The following is a 14,716-nucleotide window of genomic DNA, read 5'->3' as shown; positions in this document are numbered from 1 at the left end:
GCGTGAACCAGCCCGTGCTGCCGTTACAAAGCGCCGCAGGTCGGGTGGGGAGGGTGTAGTGTAGACAGAGAGTCACCTCTTGCAGTTCCGGAGGCTGGACGGTCAAGGTGCCGGCAGGTCGGCGCGCCCGGCTTATGAACAGCTGTCTTCTCCCTGTGTGCTCACAGGGCCATCCCTGTAGGTGTGTCTGTGTCCTAATCTCTTCTTATGAGGACACCAGTCATACTGGATCAGGGCCCACCCATATGACCTCAGTTTGACACAGAACAATGCCACCTGCAAGCCAAGGAGCGCCAAAGACGGCCGGCAAACCAGCAGGAGCTGGAGAGAGGCCTGGGACCGCGTGGCCTCAGGAGCTGGCCCTGCCCGGCCGGACCGGACCTGGGACTTCCAGCCTCTGGACTGTGGGCAGCGGTTCCTGCTGTTGAGGCCCCGGTGCCTCTCCCTGTCCCAGCACGGGGTCAGGACTCCGTGGCTGAGAGAAAGAGGCACAGGACAGTGGGGTGGGGGGGGACGGCGGGACGCCGGCAGGAAGGGGAGAGCCCTGTCCTAGAGTCCATACTGGAGGGGCTCACACCACCGGCCAAGGCTTGGCCCCTGAGGGGAAGGAGGGGCAGCAGTAGAAGCCAAAGAAGGGTGACAGGGCCCCCGATGGCAGGGGCCCGGGCAATTGCCATGGCCTGTGTGCGCCCCCACCTTCCGTGGCCTCAGGGGGCAGCGGGGCGAACTGCAGTCCCAGGGCTAGGCTCAGACCCACGTCTGGCCAAGGGTGAGCACGCTGCAGTCCCAAGAAGGTCCTGGTGGCCACATGCCAGCCCCAGCCCTGCCCCTCAGGGCACCTGGCGTCTGCACTCGCCCTGGGAGAGCCGGGCTGCCCAGTTATTTCTCAGGGTCAGCCAAGTCTCGTGACAGAAAGTGGTGTGATTAGCGAGCTTTCCAGAATGGCACAGCCTTTCCAAGGGGGCGTTCCCACTTTGCTCGGGGTGAGGCTACCCGAGTTCCCCAAAAACAATCTGCTGTGGACTTGGCTCCTGGAGCACAGGATTGGAAGCAGATAGGAGCAAGCAGATCTCTGCCCAGCGTGGGGCCACTGGGTAGAAATCAGGGTTAACCAAAGGGCAGTGAGGGAAAGCGGCCCTGGGCACCGCTTGCATTATCTGCAGGGCTCCAGTGGCAAAAGCTCCCCGCAGCCCCGCGCATGTGTGCAGAGCAGAGGTGCCAGGAGAGGGAGCACATCCCGGGAGGGCGTGAGGCCGGCACGCGCGGGAGCCGCGCCACTCGTGGGCTCCACTGGAACATGTGGGACACGGGCTCATCCCCTCCTCCTACAAACCGGTCACCCAGTGGGAACGAGGACAGGGTTTTGCAAGGCGCTGCCTGAAAACGTGCACCCACGAAGCAATGTGCACTCTTAGCACCAGCCCTGCGGAGGAAGGTCTCCAGTGGGCTCCGGTTACACGTCAAGCTGTTGCCCACGGTGTCAGAGACGAGAGGGCGTTAACAAAGCTGTCACGGCAGACCCAGACACAGTGGTGGAATTAATTCTTTCCTCATTAATAATATCCTAATTTGCATGATTAATATGTCATAGTCGATGAACACGGGGTGGGAGGGGGCTGCACATAGAACCACTGAACAAAAATGCCACCTGCTGAGCAAAAAGAATAAGACAGATCAGTGACTTGACAAGCTAAACGAGCAGGAGACTCGTATTTCTCCCAGACAATGTTCAAAACCCTGGAAACAGCGCCATTGTTGGGACAACTCGTGCAGGAAGGTGGATCCAGGCATTCCAGAGATTTCCATGGAAGGGTGAGCTCTGGGGTGTCTCTGACGATCGAGGCTGCCATTGGACGATTCCAGCAATTCCAGACACGCCTGACTCTAGCGGCTGGCAGACTCCCTGCTCACCTTGCCCTGATTCCCAGGCTGGCCCCAGGCCAAGGGGCAGGACATTCCTGGCCAGAATGGTGCCACCTCACAGCCCAGGCTCACGCCTCCCTGCAGCTGCAAGCCCCCGCAATTTCTGGCCAGCTGCCGTGGGGCAGGAGCCGGGGAGGGACATCGCCAAGGGCGGGGGCAGCGCAGGGACCCAGGGGAAACTGGAAGAGATCATGAAATGGCCCCAGACCCTCGTTTCAGCCCTTGGGGGATGCTGGAATCTTCTCAGGAACCATAGCTCCATGCCGGATGCAGCACCAGCCCCCGGGCAGGAGTTCACACAGATCCCAGGTGCAGGCAATGCCCTGCAGCCCTGGAATAGGGGGTCGTAGGCAGAAGCAGCCACAGCAGAGAGCAATGCAGCTTTTTGCAATAACGGGAATGTTCTAGACCTATAATGTCCGGGACAGCAGTCACTGGCTACACGCAGCTACTGAGCATTTGAAATGTGGCCAGGACTGTTGAGGAACTGAATTTTTAATTTTGTTTAATTTCACTTAATGTAAATTGAAAAAGCCATGTGTGGCCCCGACAGGCTGAAGGCCCCTGCATGGGTGTGAAAGGAGTGTGGGCCTCGGGGGGCACTTACCTGACTGCATGACCTCGGGGGGCACTTCCCTGACCTCGTGACCTTGAGGGGCACTTCCCTGACCGCGTGACCTTGGGAGGCGCATTTCACCTTCCTGGCTCGACTTCTCCATCTGAGGCAGGAGGGGCTGGGCTGGGGCACCCTGGGGTCCACGTTCTGCACTACTTGACTTGAATATCTGGTTTACTGTCATTCTGAAGCCTCTGCTGGGTCCCCGCTGCTCACCAGAACTCCGTCCCCGCCAGACCCAGGCACAGACTCCCAGCCCCAGAGCCGTGGGGAAATAAGTGTCTGTCACCAAAGCCCCCCGTCTACGGCATTTCGCTCTGGCAGCCTGAGCCGAGACACTGGCTCTGCGTGGCAAAGGCCTGCCAAGGGCCTGGCAAAACCAGACTCTCTGGAGGGGGCTTGGGACAAAGGGGCCGGAGCCCGAGGACCCTGGAGGCTGGTGCCAGGTCAGTGCGTCCCTGTTCCTCAGCGCCCTGTCGTGCTGGGTGCTGTGTGCAAAGAGTCAGATGTCCACAGCTTCTGAGGGCACGGGGCCTACCGTTTCCTGGAAGAGACAGGATAGTCACTCCCATTTATGCCTCATATGACTATTTAACCCGCCACCCGTCAGAGTGGAAAAGGCCACGCCAGCCGCAAGGAAGCGCAGAGTGGCTGGGAGTCGGAGACGGGTCCTGAGGAGCCGGCGAGGGGGTGGGGTGGGGGTGGAACGGAGCTGCTCCGGGGACCCACAGCCATTCCTACCTCCTGCTGAAACGCAGCGCTTAGGGCTCTGTCTGGAAACGCCGCTAACAAACCCAGACTTTCGTCCGCAGGCAAGGGCCATTCCAGCTTCCGAAGTCACATCTGAGACGGTTTTGCTTTTCTCCGATTGACTCCGCCTGCCCCGAGCCACGTTCCAGTCTGTTCCCTGTATTTTCCGATGCTACTTCTTCCCACTGTTAAAAAAGAAAAAAAAAAAAATGAAAGTGAAAAAATAAAGATGCAAAGCTTTGGGACCATTAAAAAAGTTAATTGCTCATTGCTGGCCTAAATGACAGAAAAGTCCCCAACTTCCATGAGGTCAGGATTTTACGTATGGAAAAGGAAACCTGGAGAATTTAGAAAACACTGGCCTCAAATTACCATCATTAGCTCCTGCGGACCCAGTTAAGCGGTAGCAGGAACTCCCATGCTGCTAGGCCCATAAAACACCAGAAAACAATTAAGCAAAATAATTTGCAATGCCCGGCAAGGTCGCGGTACTAGGAAATGTCCTTGAGTGGAAAGACGCACCCTGGGATTAATCCGAGCACAACCTACAATGTCTGTGTTTTCCTTGGCGCGGGAGACGGAGAACTTGATCCCGCAGCCTTGGCCGTGGCGACGGAGACCTGGCGTGTGCAGGCTTTCCCCTAATTCCCCGGCGAGACTCAGGCTTCTGTAGAACAAGGGCTGCAGGGGCCACAGATCCACGTGGGGAAAGTAGGTGAGAGTAAGGCTGGAAGAGAGAACATACTGGGAATGGTGTAAAAGTTCGCCTGGGGAACTGACAAGCTGTGAGGCAAAGAGCAGCACCAGGGATCTCAGCGTGATCCAGGAGGAGCTGCCGAGGGGCCGAGCGGCAGGTGGGACCAGGAGCCCAGGCCACAGGCCCCCCTGGCAGCGACACTGGGGCCCCCCCAGCTGCCCTGCTGCGCCGGGAGAGTGGATGAGACCCCCTCAGCACAACACACCCTGGACCTTTCCTTTGCATCCCGGGCTCGTGCTCCAGAGCCAGCGCAGCGCGGTTGCCTGGGCCTGGGTGGCGCGTCCGTGTCCGGCTGCCAGGCCGGCGGGAGGCCCAGGCGCTGAAAGCCCAACCAGCAAGTGTCTGCTTGGCCAGGTGATCTCAGGGATGTGGTTTTTGTTTGTTTTGTTTTTTAAGGCAGAAGAAAATACACTGAGGGTGATGGCTTTGTCTAGATTGTGCAATTGTCTGAGGGGTTTGTTTCCTTGTTTTTTCTTTTCTTTTCTTTTTTTTTTTTTTTGTTTCCTTGTTTTTTCTTTCCCTTATGAGCGCATTACTGCAAATTTGGAGCACATGACTTTCGTGATGGTAAACAAAACAATGACATTGACCTTTGGGTAGAGGAGGAGCAATGCCTTGTGGCTTGCTGGCGAGAGGTGTGCCGATGGCACATTTTCTGCCTCCTGAACCAAGGGCAGGGGAGGGAAACTGAGGCAGAGGTTCACCCCATGGTGGCAGCAAATGCAAACAGCCCCACGGTCTGCAGACAGCACAGACGGCCCGGAACAGGTCTTCAATTTATAGAAAACAAGCATGACACCGAACCCAGCAGGTGGAATCCCACACGAATAGCCACTGCTTTCCACTCGTCGTTCAGTTAAGAAAAGCTCTGGAGAAAAGCCAGAAACTCCTCTTGTCCTTGCAAAACATCAGTCCTGACAGACCCAGAAGAAACATCTGGAACTGTAGCAACTGCAAGTATTTCCCAATCACAAATGGATTTCCACCTGCGCATGCAGCTGTAACTGTAAATAAAGCCAGAAGAATAGAGGATGATAAGGAGTATTGTCAACCACAATTTCTCACCACTTTCTCCAGCTGACACGCCTGACTTCCCGTCTCACTGACTTTCCACCTCTGTCCACAGACGGAGGAAAATGTATCAGCAGAGTTTGTGACAGCAGCATAATTAGCTTCCAATTATTGTTGCAGAAGATGGCAGTAAGAGAAATTATTTTTAGAAATAATTTTATGATATTTATATTTATTTTTTCAGTACAATATGTAATTGTCCTTATCCTTCAATTGCGTGTGGATGTATGATGCCTCAGAAATCAAGAGGACAAAACATAATAAATACAATAAATGGCACGATGGGTCAAAGCCATAACTTTGCCTTTAATGGGGGTCTCAAGGGACATTTTATGGGAGAATTTGGTGTCATTATTAAGACCAACGCTATACTCAGATACTTAGTTTTCTGTAATATGTGGATTCATTTAACCTTTCTTAAATTAATTTATTTTTTTTACTATGTAACAAGGTCAAAAATATAAACACTTCAGTGTAAAGAGGCTGTTTCTCTGCTGTCCTAAAAGTTCCTTCGAGCTTGAATATATGCCCTTCTTTTTTTTTTTTTTTTTTTGAGACAGAGTCTCTCTCTGTTACCTGGGCTAGAGTGCCGTGGCGTCAGCCTAGCTCACAGCACCCTCAAACTCTTGGGCTCAAGCAATCCTGCTGCCTCAGCCTCCTGAGTAGCTGGGATTATAGGCGTGGGCCACTACGCCCAGCTAATTTTTTATATTTTTTGTTGCCCAGCCAAATTTCTTTCTATTTTTAGTGCAGACGGGGTCTCACTCTTGCTCAGGCTGGTCTCAAACTCCTGAGCTCAAGCAATCCTCCCACCTTGGCCTCCCAGAGTGCTAGGATTACAGGCGTGAGCCACCACGCCCAGCCTATGCCCTTCTTAAAAACAGGGAATTAACAATGTATCCAACTTTCAAAAGAAACAATACAGCTGTGCTTTACATAGATGGAAAAGTCTAGAAATGTCCCCATTCTGTGTGGCCTGCCTGCCAGGCTCACACCCTCTCTCCTCCCGAATCCACAAAGGTTCTTCAAGGCTCACTGGATTCCCAAGCAGACGGAAACTAGTGGGAATCTTCACCCCTTGTTTTCTCCTCCTCCTCTCCCTCATTCCTCTTGGGGACTTATCAGTTTGATCTTTCTTGATAAATTCATTTCCATAAAGCAGTTTGAAAAAGACTTTCAAATAAGTGTGTTTCAAATCCTTGAAGACATACATAGAAAACTGATCCACAGAAAGAAAGTGGGTCATGCTGTAATCCTAGCACTCTGGGAGGCCAACGCGGGAGGATTATTTGAGGTCAGGAGTTCAAGACCAGCCTGAGCAAGAGCGAGACCCCGTGTCTACTAAAAATAGAAACCTTACCTGGTAGTGCTGTGTGCCTGTAATCCCAGATACTCGGGAGGCTGAGGCAGGAGGAGGATCACTTGAACCCAGGAGTTTGAGGTTGCAGTGAGCTATGATGACACCACTGCACTCTAGCCGGGGTAACAGAGAGAGACCCTGTCCCCTACCACCAAAACAAAGAAGAGAGAGTTACGGTGCGCAGTGTGGAGAGTCAGGAACAAAATCAAAACAGGTAGACATAAAACAGGGCCAGGACCAGAAAGTAAGAAAATGCTCAAAAGACAAAAGGTTGGAAGCCGGAAAAGGGACACAGGACCACAGGGACAGACCCCCAGTGGCCAGAGCTGGAGCTGCTCAGCAGGGAAAGAGAGAATGCAGGACTGGGCTGAACTGTGCCTGTCCACGCTGACATAGCAAGTGGCTGGGCAAATATGCAAATGGGGGAGGAGAATTCCCATGGTGTTTGCAGACACCCCTCTGGGAGGGCTCAGCCATGCCCCCCTTTGGGCCTGGGCTGGACTGAGCATCACCTCACAGGATAGAGCAGTCACAGTGCAGGTCTGGCAGACACTGCCTGCCCCCGGTGACGCCAACGTGAGCAGGGTCTGTGCTGGTGTCTGTGCCTCTGGATACGACGGGACGAGGGGGTACCTCCCTCTGTGGTTTCCAAAAACTCACAACCCAGTCTAGTCACGAGCAAACGTCAGATGCTCCCGATTACGGGACATTCTACCACGTCCACACCCGGCCAGGCCTCCTGACAGCTGCCAAGGCCGCGGATCACAAGGAGAGCCTGAGCGACTGCCGCAGACCGGAGTGGACGAGGGGCCATGGGGACTCGGTGCCAGGTGGCGTCCCGCACGGGGCCCTGTAATCCCAAGTGAGCTCCAGAGTGTAGCCCACAGTGTGTGCGCCAGCATCGCTAACGCACCAGGTCTGCAGTGTAGACGACAGCGTGCGCCAGTGTGGGCCACGCACTAGGGTAAAGCAAGAGGATGGCACCAAGGGAAAGGGAGATCATGTCTTTGCAACTTTTCTGAAAAAATAAAATTATCTCACAATAAAAAGTTCTTTGTTATCAAAGCTACCAGAAGAAGGAAATAGATTACTCCGAAGGGACTGCAGTTAGACGGGAGTCCCCTGGTGGGGACAAGGGTGAAAAGCAAAACACTCGCAATTTTGGGGGGAAAGAGCTGCACACCCTGATGTCACACCCGGCCCAATTCTCATGCGTGTGACGGCAGAAACAAGGACATTTCACCCATGGCTCCTCTCTGAAAGGACGATTAGAGAACGTATCTGAGAGGAGAAGGAACCCAAAGGGGAGGGTCCAGAACATGGCAAATTTGATGAGAGTCTGGCTGTAAAGAAACAAGACCCAGCCGACTGGGGTTGTTAAAACCGATAAACCCAAGTCTGGTCCAGGACAGAGCAGGCTGGGAGGGGCCCTGGCTGCAGGGAGTGAGCCGGTCCCGGCTGGTCTGGGAGGGGGCCTCGCTGGGAAGCGCTCTGGTCCCCCACCCCCCGCCCCCACCCTGACCACGGCAGGCCTCTGGCACCAGTGTCACAGTGGCAGAGGCTGCTCTGGACCATGACGTTTTTTGAACACCTGACTGAGTGGCTATTTCAAAGCCACCCTCGATTTCTGGTTGAGCCAGCAGTTAAAGCAGAAGGCACTGCTGGAAACAGCCTGCCCTTTGTGGGGCAGGGAGCCGGGGAGCAGAGGGGAGGATGGCCCTCTTGCTCATCCAACACTGAGGCTCAGCTCAGCCCTGGAGTGGGGAGACCGAGGCGCGCAGGGCCGGATCTGCTCTGCCTGAGGACGTGGAAGGCTGTCCTCACCCTGGCAGCGGGTCTGTCCTAGTACATTTTGTGCCACTTTGACAAACACCTGAGACTGCGTAGTTTGTAAAGATCAGAGATTTATGTCTTACAGCTCTGGAGGCTGGAAGTCCCAGGCTGAGTCCCGCTGAGGGCCCCTTGCTGTGCTACCCCAGGATGCAGGTGGCAGGGCGAGAGAGACACAGAGAGACAGAGAGACAGAGAGAACAAGAGGGGGCTGAACTCGCTTTTATCACAGACCCACTGCCGCAGTGACGAGTCCACTCCCGATAAGGACGCTGACCGTGCTCGAGGACACAGCCCTCCAGGCCTAACCACCTCTGAAAGGTCCCACCTGTCAACACTGTTGCACTGGGGACAAGGTTCCCAGCACGTGACCTTTGGGGGACACACTGACACCCTCGCAGTGCCGTAACGGTTGGAGAAAAGAAGCCAGGTGAGCTTCGTGGGGGACAATGTCTTGCTGTCTCTTGCCCCTCAATTTTTGTGTTTTCCTTTTTACACTGTAATTCCCTTCACCTTCCCATAAACCCTTGGTAAAAATGTCTTGTCTCTTAAAGCCTGAATGGGTGTGTTTTCAGGAATTAAGGGAGGGCAGGCTGGTTGAAGTGTGGAGTGTGAGGTCTTTCTAGGGTGACGAGCCCAGCCGGGGGCAGGGGATCCTAGAACAGGTGCGTCTTCCTTGGGAATGGGCAGACATATTTGGAGAAGGAACCCTGGTCAAAGGCTGTACCTCCCACATTCATGAAAGAAGGTCTGGGTTAGGTTATTTGGCAACGTAAGAAAATAACGGCAGGAGGACTGGAGAATGTGAGGATATGAAATAGGCATCGGTGTATTATTTCATGGCAAAATAGTTCCTAAATTTCCTTTTAAAAAATGTAAACCCCTGGCTAAGATTAATTCTCAAAGAAAATTAATAGATTCATCCCTGGAAAGGACCTTAAGTTGGCCAAAAAAAGGAAAAAAAAAGGCTTGAAATCTAAAAGTGTCAGAAAGTTTGAGAAACTTTTTTTCTTTTTCCCTCCTAAATAGAACAGTTCAAGTTAAACAGTGAGTTTTTCTACTTTGGTTTTCCCTCCTTTCTTCTAAGTGAAAACAAGCTTTTAAATTTATGAAACTCAATATACAATCAAGACTGCAGAAGCCGATCCTATGCCAACAAATATGTTCTGGAATACTCAGAGCTTTTGGAAATAAACCAATATTTTGTTTTTCTCAATTAAGGTGAAGCAGAGAGTACACTTTAAAAGGTCAATAATACCTGTGTTGCAACCCGGTCGTTGACATCAAACATCCCCAGGGGCCAACATGCTTCCACCTGCACGTGTGCCGTGCTCCCTGCCCACAGCGCACCACCCCACTCCCCACCAGGCATCTGGTCTTGAGGTGTCTGTCTATGAATGCAGCACAAGCCCACGGACCCTAGACCTGAAGGACTATGGGACAGGGAAAGAGGAATCCTGTCTCTTCTCCTTTCTTGTGGCCCAGTTGGTAGCACCCGGCACTGGTTTGGAGCAATGCAACTCCAAGCCCCAGGGCACAGCAAGCATCACTGAAATTTTGAGCTAAGACATGAACCCTGCATTCAAAGGATTTATAGTTCAGTAGAGAGGAGCACAGATGTCACTAGCACTAGTTACTGAGTGCAAGAGAATCAAAGGAAGTGTGGTAGGAAATAGTGAGAGGGAAAAGCCACCTCTTTCCAAGAGGACCAGGCAGGGCAGTTGAGCTGAGCCTTGGGTAATGTCGCCATTCTCCTGAGCCACACTTCTAGAAACACAATTTTAAATTGATAAATACAAATAAAATCTTAATCATTGCCTAATAACACACTGCAGCACACAGCACGCTGGGCACACATCTATCGTAGTACTTAATGCCTCACAGCGATTGTGTCCCAGAGTGAGTCCTTCGAGCGAGTGCCCTGAGAGCAGGACCTGACCGCATCTCTGCATCCCAAGCCCCGCCACGGACTCCAGCCCACCGTGGTACCCAGGGACTTGTCGATTTACTGTTTAATTACATTCGATATATGAACACACTGTGTGATTCATAGGCTCCATGACTAATGGGCTCTTCTGATTTCCTAACTCGCAAGGAAACACATTACAGATCAGGATTTCTTTTCTAATTCTCTCCCAAGTCAGTGTACCAATGTCGGAAGGAGAGAGAGCCGTGGGAAAGGGAGACCCGTCTGCGAGAACACAGCCTCATGTATCTTTACCACCTTATCTCGGCATAAAAGGAGCTGGGGGAGCTCAGACATCCACCTACCCCCAAACGTAACACCCCACGGCCTCCCGAAAGGACAAGAGCCGGCCACCGCAGCAGCGGGCGAAGCCTGACTCTCCAGGAAGAGGCCCCGTGGCCACACTCCTGGGAGCTGACCCTTCACTTGGTGCCGTCGTGCTGCTGACGCTTTTCATCCAGTTTGGGGAAGGGACACTGAGGACAAATCAATACCACTGAGCCAAACAAGTGCTGCTGACTCAGTAGCCAGAGGTCACAACAAGAGGGAGAGCTGAAAAGGTGCCGCCGTCCAAGCCCACGGGGAGGACGGTCCCCATCCTCCAGTCTGCAAGGTCAGGAGCCCACAAAGCCACCCCCATTGACATATTACATCTGCTTCGCTGTGTTAGAGGAGCTTCAGCTTCTGTAGCTGCATTTTTACCTGGAGAGAAGGCAGAATGCCGGCAGGAGGGGTGGGCTGAGCAGGTTCCAGGGACCCCAGGCAGGTTCCAGGGGCCCCAGCCTGTTCGCGCACTCACGGCACCCCGCAGCCCTGGGCCTCGAGACCACTCTGTGAGCCGGGGGAAGGCTACTCTGTCCTCGTTTTCCATCACGAAAGTGTGAGGCGGGAGATGAAACCTCTCACCCAAAGACGCTCAGCCTGGAGCGGGGCGCCAGCTCTGTGCCTGTTTCACGTGGCAACGGCACAGAGACAGTGGGGACAGGAGCCGGCCGCAGCCCAGCTCTCACAGGGTTACTTGCTGCTCTAGCACAGGATTATGAAATATTTCCAGCCTTATCGCTTAAATTTCCTCAGTATGCTTTCAATGGAAATGGTTGTATTTAGGTAACAGACAATTCTTCAAATATTTGATTCAACAAAAATTTATGGTTTTTACGTTTTCCCCAAGAGTTTATGCAAAAATGTTTAAATTATCCAAAGCCAAGAATAAGATGAGTATCAGACTCCGAAGGTAGAAATGGTCCTGAACATCATCTGATTTTTTTTTTTAATTGTCTACTGATGTTAAGGAAACTGAAGCTCAAAGTTTATGACTTATTCCAGGTTGAGTCGAGCGGCCAAGTTAGAACTGGAACTCAGCACCTTGGACTCATGGGCCACGCTCCCTGCCACTGTGACCGAAATTAAGGTCAGGACCTGTGACCACAGCAGAGGAAAGGGGTTCTCCCCTGCTCTGTGGGCAGTTCCGTGCGGAACGCCGGGCTGGGTGTCCATGCGGAGCACTGGAAAGCGTCTGGAACGTGGGGGCTTCTCCCTCAGCTCCGCCAAGCCTGCTCCGTGGGCCCTGCCGCTGTTACCAGGCTCGTACACACTCTTCCCGATAAATGTGCCCATTTCTCACTATGCCGTGTCCCTCTTTATCCCTGGCAGTGCTCTTTGTCTTCAAGTATCTTTCATCTGACGGCAGTCTGGCTGCTCCAGCCCTACGGTCACCGTTTGCTCGGTTTGCCTGGCGTTTTCACCCACGCCGGATCTCTCTGCCCTTCCCTGGAGGGTGGAACCGCCACATTCGGTGCACCTACCAATATGATGCCAGGTCTGCGTTTGGCTATGCGGTTTCTCTGCCCCCGGTTTTACTGTTTTTGCAAACAGGAATATGCTGTAGGAACTTAACTCTCGTTTCTATCAATGAGTCTGTGGTAAAATTGGCTTCGATATTCGTCCTTTCGCTTAAAGCTGCAGTTTCCAAGCGCCTGCCGAGGAGGACGGTGTGTGACGCCTTACTGCGCAGGTACACGCTCTACGGAGTGAATGTGTCATCCCAACAGGGGACCCTGGGCACTCCTAGGGCTGGCCTTGAGTCTGTACAACCTCAAACAGGGATTTGTATCGTTTGCAACGACATCAGCTTTCTCTGCTCTTATCTCCGGGTAACCCCGTGGTGCTGGGAGGATCCCAGCCTCCCTCAGGGTCCCCATGTGGTGGCATTCCCCCCCTTCCTGCCCCTCTCACAGAGCCGCTTCCCTTTTCCCTGGCAAATGATCTCACCCGTGACTAGACCTGACCCAGACCACCTGACCACAAGGATTCCCTCCATTGCTCACTTCCTACTCCACTTTCCTCCACCCCACCCCATCTTGTGGGGTCCGGGGAGGGCTGCACCTCTGCCCCCCTCTCCCAGGACACCGTGCTCTCTCAGGAACCCTTCCCTGTGCCTTCGAAATCTCCCTTTCGGCTGGCTCCTAAATTTCTCATCTCCCTTGAAGAAATGTGGTGAAGGCTTCTTTCTTGAAGAGACTTTTTGAAATCTCCTTCCCTTGTGTGAGTAAGAGGTTAGTTGTTATTTTAATTTAACTCCATTTATTTGGGAAGGAAAAAAAGTGTTCCTCTTTTTGTCAAAAGTGCCTACTTAAAGAAAGCACTTAATAACTGCTCGGTGTTGTCGTTGTAGATAATAAGCCTCTTTTGATGGAATTTGGCTTTTCCTTGCATAAAAAAGACAAAAGTAGCAAATCTAGCATCTTCAACAAATATGGATCAAGTCCCCTCTGAAGCAGAGCCTCTCAAACTTCAGCGTACACACAAATTGGCAGGGGGTGCTGAAATGCAGGTTCTGATCCCCGGGTCTGGGTGGGGCCCGGGACTCTGTGTTCCTGGCAACCCCACGTGACGGTGACATGCAGACCCAGGATCACATGTGCAGCAGCCCAGGCGCGGGCTTCCCCTCCACTCTGGGAAACACTGAGAATTTTCCAAGTGTTTTTTATTATTAAATCTTCCCTGGTGGACTCTCAGTATGGAGTGAGGCAACATTTCACAGCCGTATTCGCTACCTACTTAACTGAGGTTTCAATACATGATACTGACAGTAATAAATCACGTCGATACAGAATTATTTCAGCTTGACTTAGTTACTAACAATTCAATCCGCAACCTGAATCACAAGGACCTTAACCGAAGAGAAGACTGTGGTTTCCTTGGAAGTGAAAACGGTTGATTATAAATGCCAGTGAAAAGGATGTCATCGGACCGCTGGGTTTGGAAGTAGATATCTGACCGGAACGGTATTTATCTAAGACTTAGGCTAAACGGAAGCCCTAAAAACTCCCAGAAGATGCCAGTGGCCTGGCGTCAGACGTGGAGAACCAGGGTCCTGGCCACTGGCTGGGGGAGGTGATCCTTAGGAGGCAGGTTACGTAATTATCTGTAATCTCCTGTTACCGTAACAGGCTCTAGATGCTGTTTTAGGTAGTGCATGTTGTACTGTGGTTCGTATTGCTAGTTTATCTTAAACATTCCTATTTCCTAGTGTTCCTCCAAATGCTCTAAATATTTTTATTAATGGCTTTCTGATAGAGACTGTGGCAAAGGAAATAGAATAATATATTTGATAGAGAATGCTTCTCGTTTTTCTTCTAACAGAGCAGGAAACCGGGTGGAAAGCAAGATCTAGCTCTACTCAGGTATTCCCTTGAATATGTTCAAGAGTTGTCTCTAGTGTGTTCCTCTTGCTAGAACATTCTGCATGTCTATAAGGAAGTGTGTGTATGTATAGAGCCAGGTGAACTCAGTAACTTAGAGGAAATTCTCTGTTCCTCCCACCATGTTATTCTTATTCAAAAAGAAAAAATTACAGATGGGCTAACAGTAGTAAGCTTGGCTGTTAAGTTTTCTTACGTTAGGCTTTATCCTGCAGCTGCTGCTGAATAGGTCACACGGGGTGTGACAGGTCACGCTGGAGGTTTGTCTACTGGGGCTTAGAGGTAGAGGTCATTTGCTCCGTGGGAAAGTCACATGGCACCCACACACCCAAACTGCTAACGGTTCTCCCTTGGGATCTGACCCTCCAGTCAGAGAATAGCCATGACCCTGACCCTGAGTATGGGGAAAGGTGAAACTAGTCTCTTTTCTCAACTCTTAATAACATAGAAATTTTTGTACCCACACCCCTGTATCTGAGGAGGAAATTAGTCCAATACTTAATTATAATTACTAAATTATAATTTCTCAGATTTTACTTATTGCAAAAAAGAAAGAAGAATTTTATTAGCTAGATTCAATTGTTATTTAGCAAAATTTAATGCATAGCAAAAGCAAACTAAATCTAGCACCAATGAAGAAGGGTACCTATCCTGTTTATTAATAGCACTATCTTATTTTAAAACTGCTACTGAATATTTAAAAGTACAAACAGTTTTAAGGGTTTCTTGTTAAAGCACA

At 51.7% G+C, this 14,716-nt stretch overlaps 1 long non-coding RNA gene across 3 annotated transcripts; it reads right to left on the bottom strand.

Annotated features, from left to right (window-relative positions):
• Nucleotides 1-1,533: 1,533 nt before the first annotated feature.
• Nucleotides 1,534-6,518, bottom strand: LOC123647285. Of its 3 annotated transcripts, XR_006738185.1 has the most exons (5): nucleotides 6,478-6,518; nucleotides 4,252-5,050; nucleotides 3,839-4,016; nucleotides 3,281-3,474; nucleotides 1,534-3,083 (listed from the first exon to the last, which is right to left on the bottom strand). It is a non-coding gene; the product is annotated as an uncharacterized LOC123647285 (long non-coding RNA). The 3 variants fall into 3 exon arrangements; XR_006738186.1 differs by having other exon boundaries at nucleotides 3,812-5,050; XR_006738184.1 differs by having other exon boundaries at nucleotides 3,839-5,050.
• Nucleotides 6,519-14,716: the final 8,198 nt, after the last annotated feature.

Source organism: Lemur catta, chromosome 11 (assembly GCF_020740605.2).
Source record: "Lemur catta isolate mLemCat1 chromosome 11, mLemCat1.pri, whole genome shotgun sequence".
Taxonomy (NCBI): domain Eukaryota; kingdom Metazoa; phylum Chordata; class Mammalia; order Primates; family Lemuridae; genus Lemur; species Lemur catta.
The sequence above is the reverse complement of the archived record's forward strand: the minus strand, read 5'-3'. Positions and strand labels throughout refer to the sequence as shown.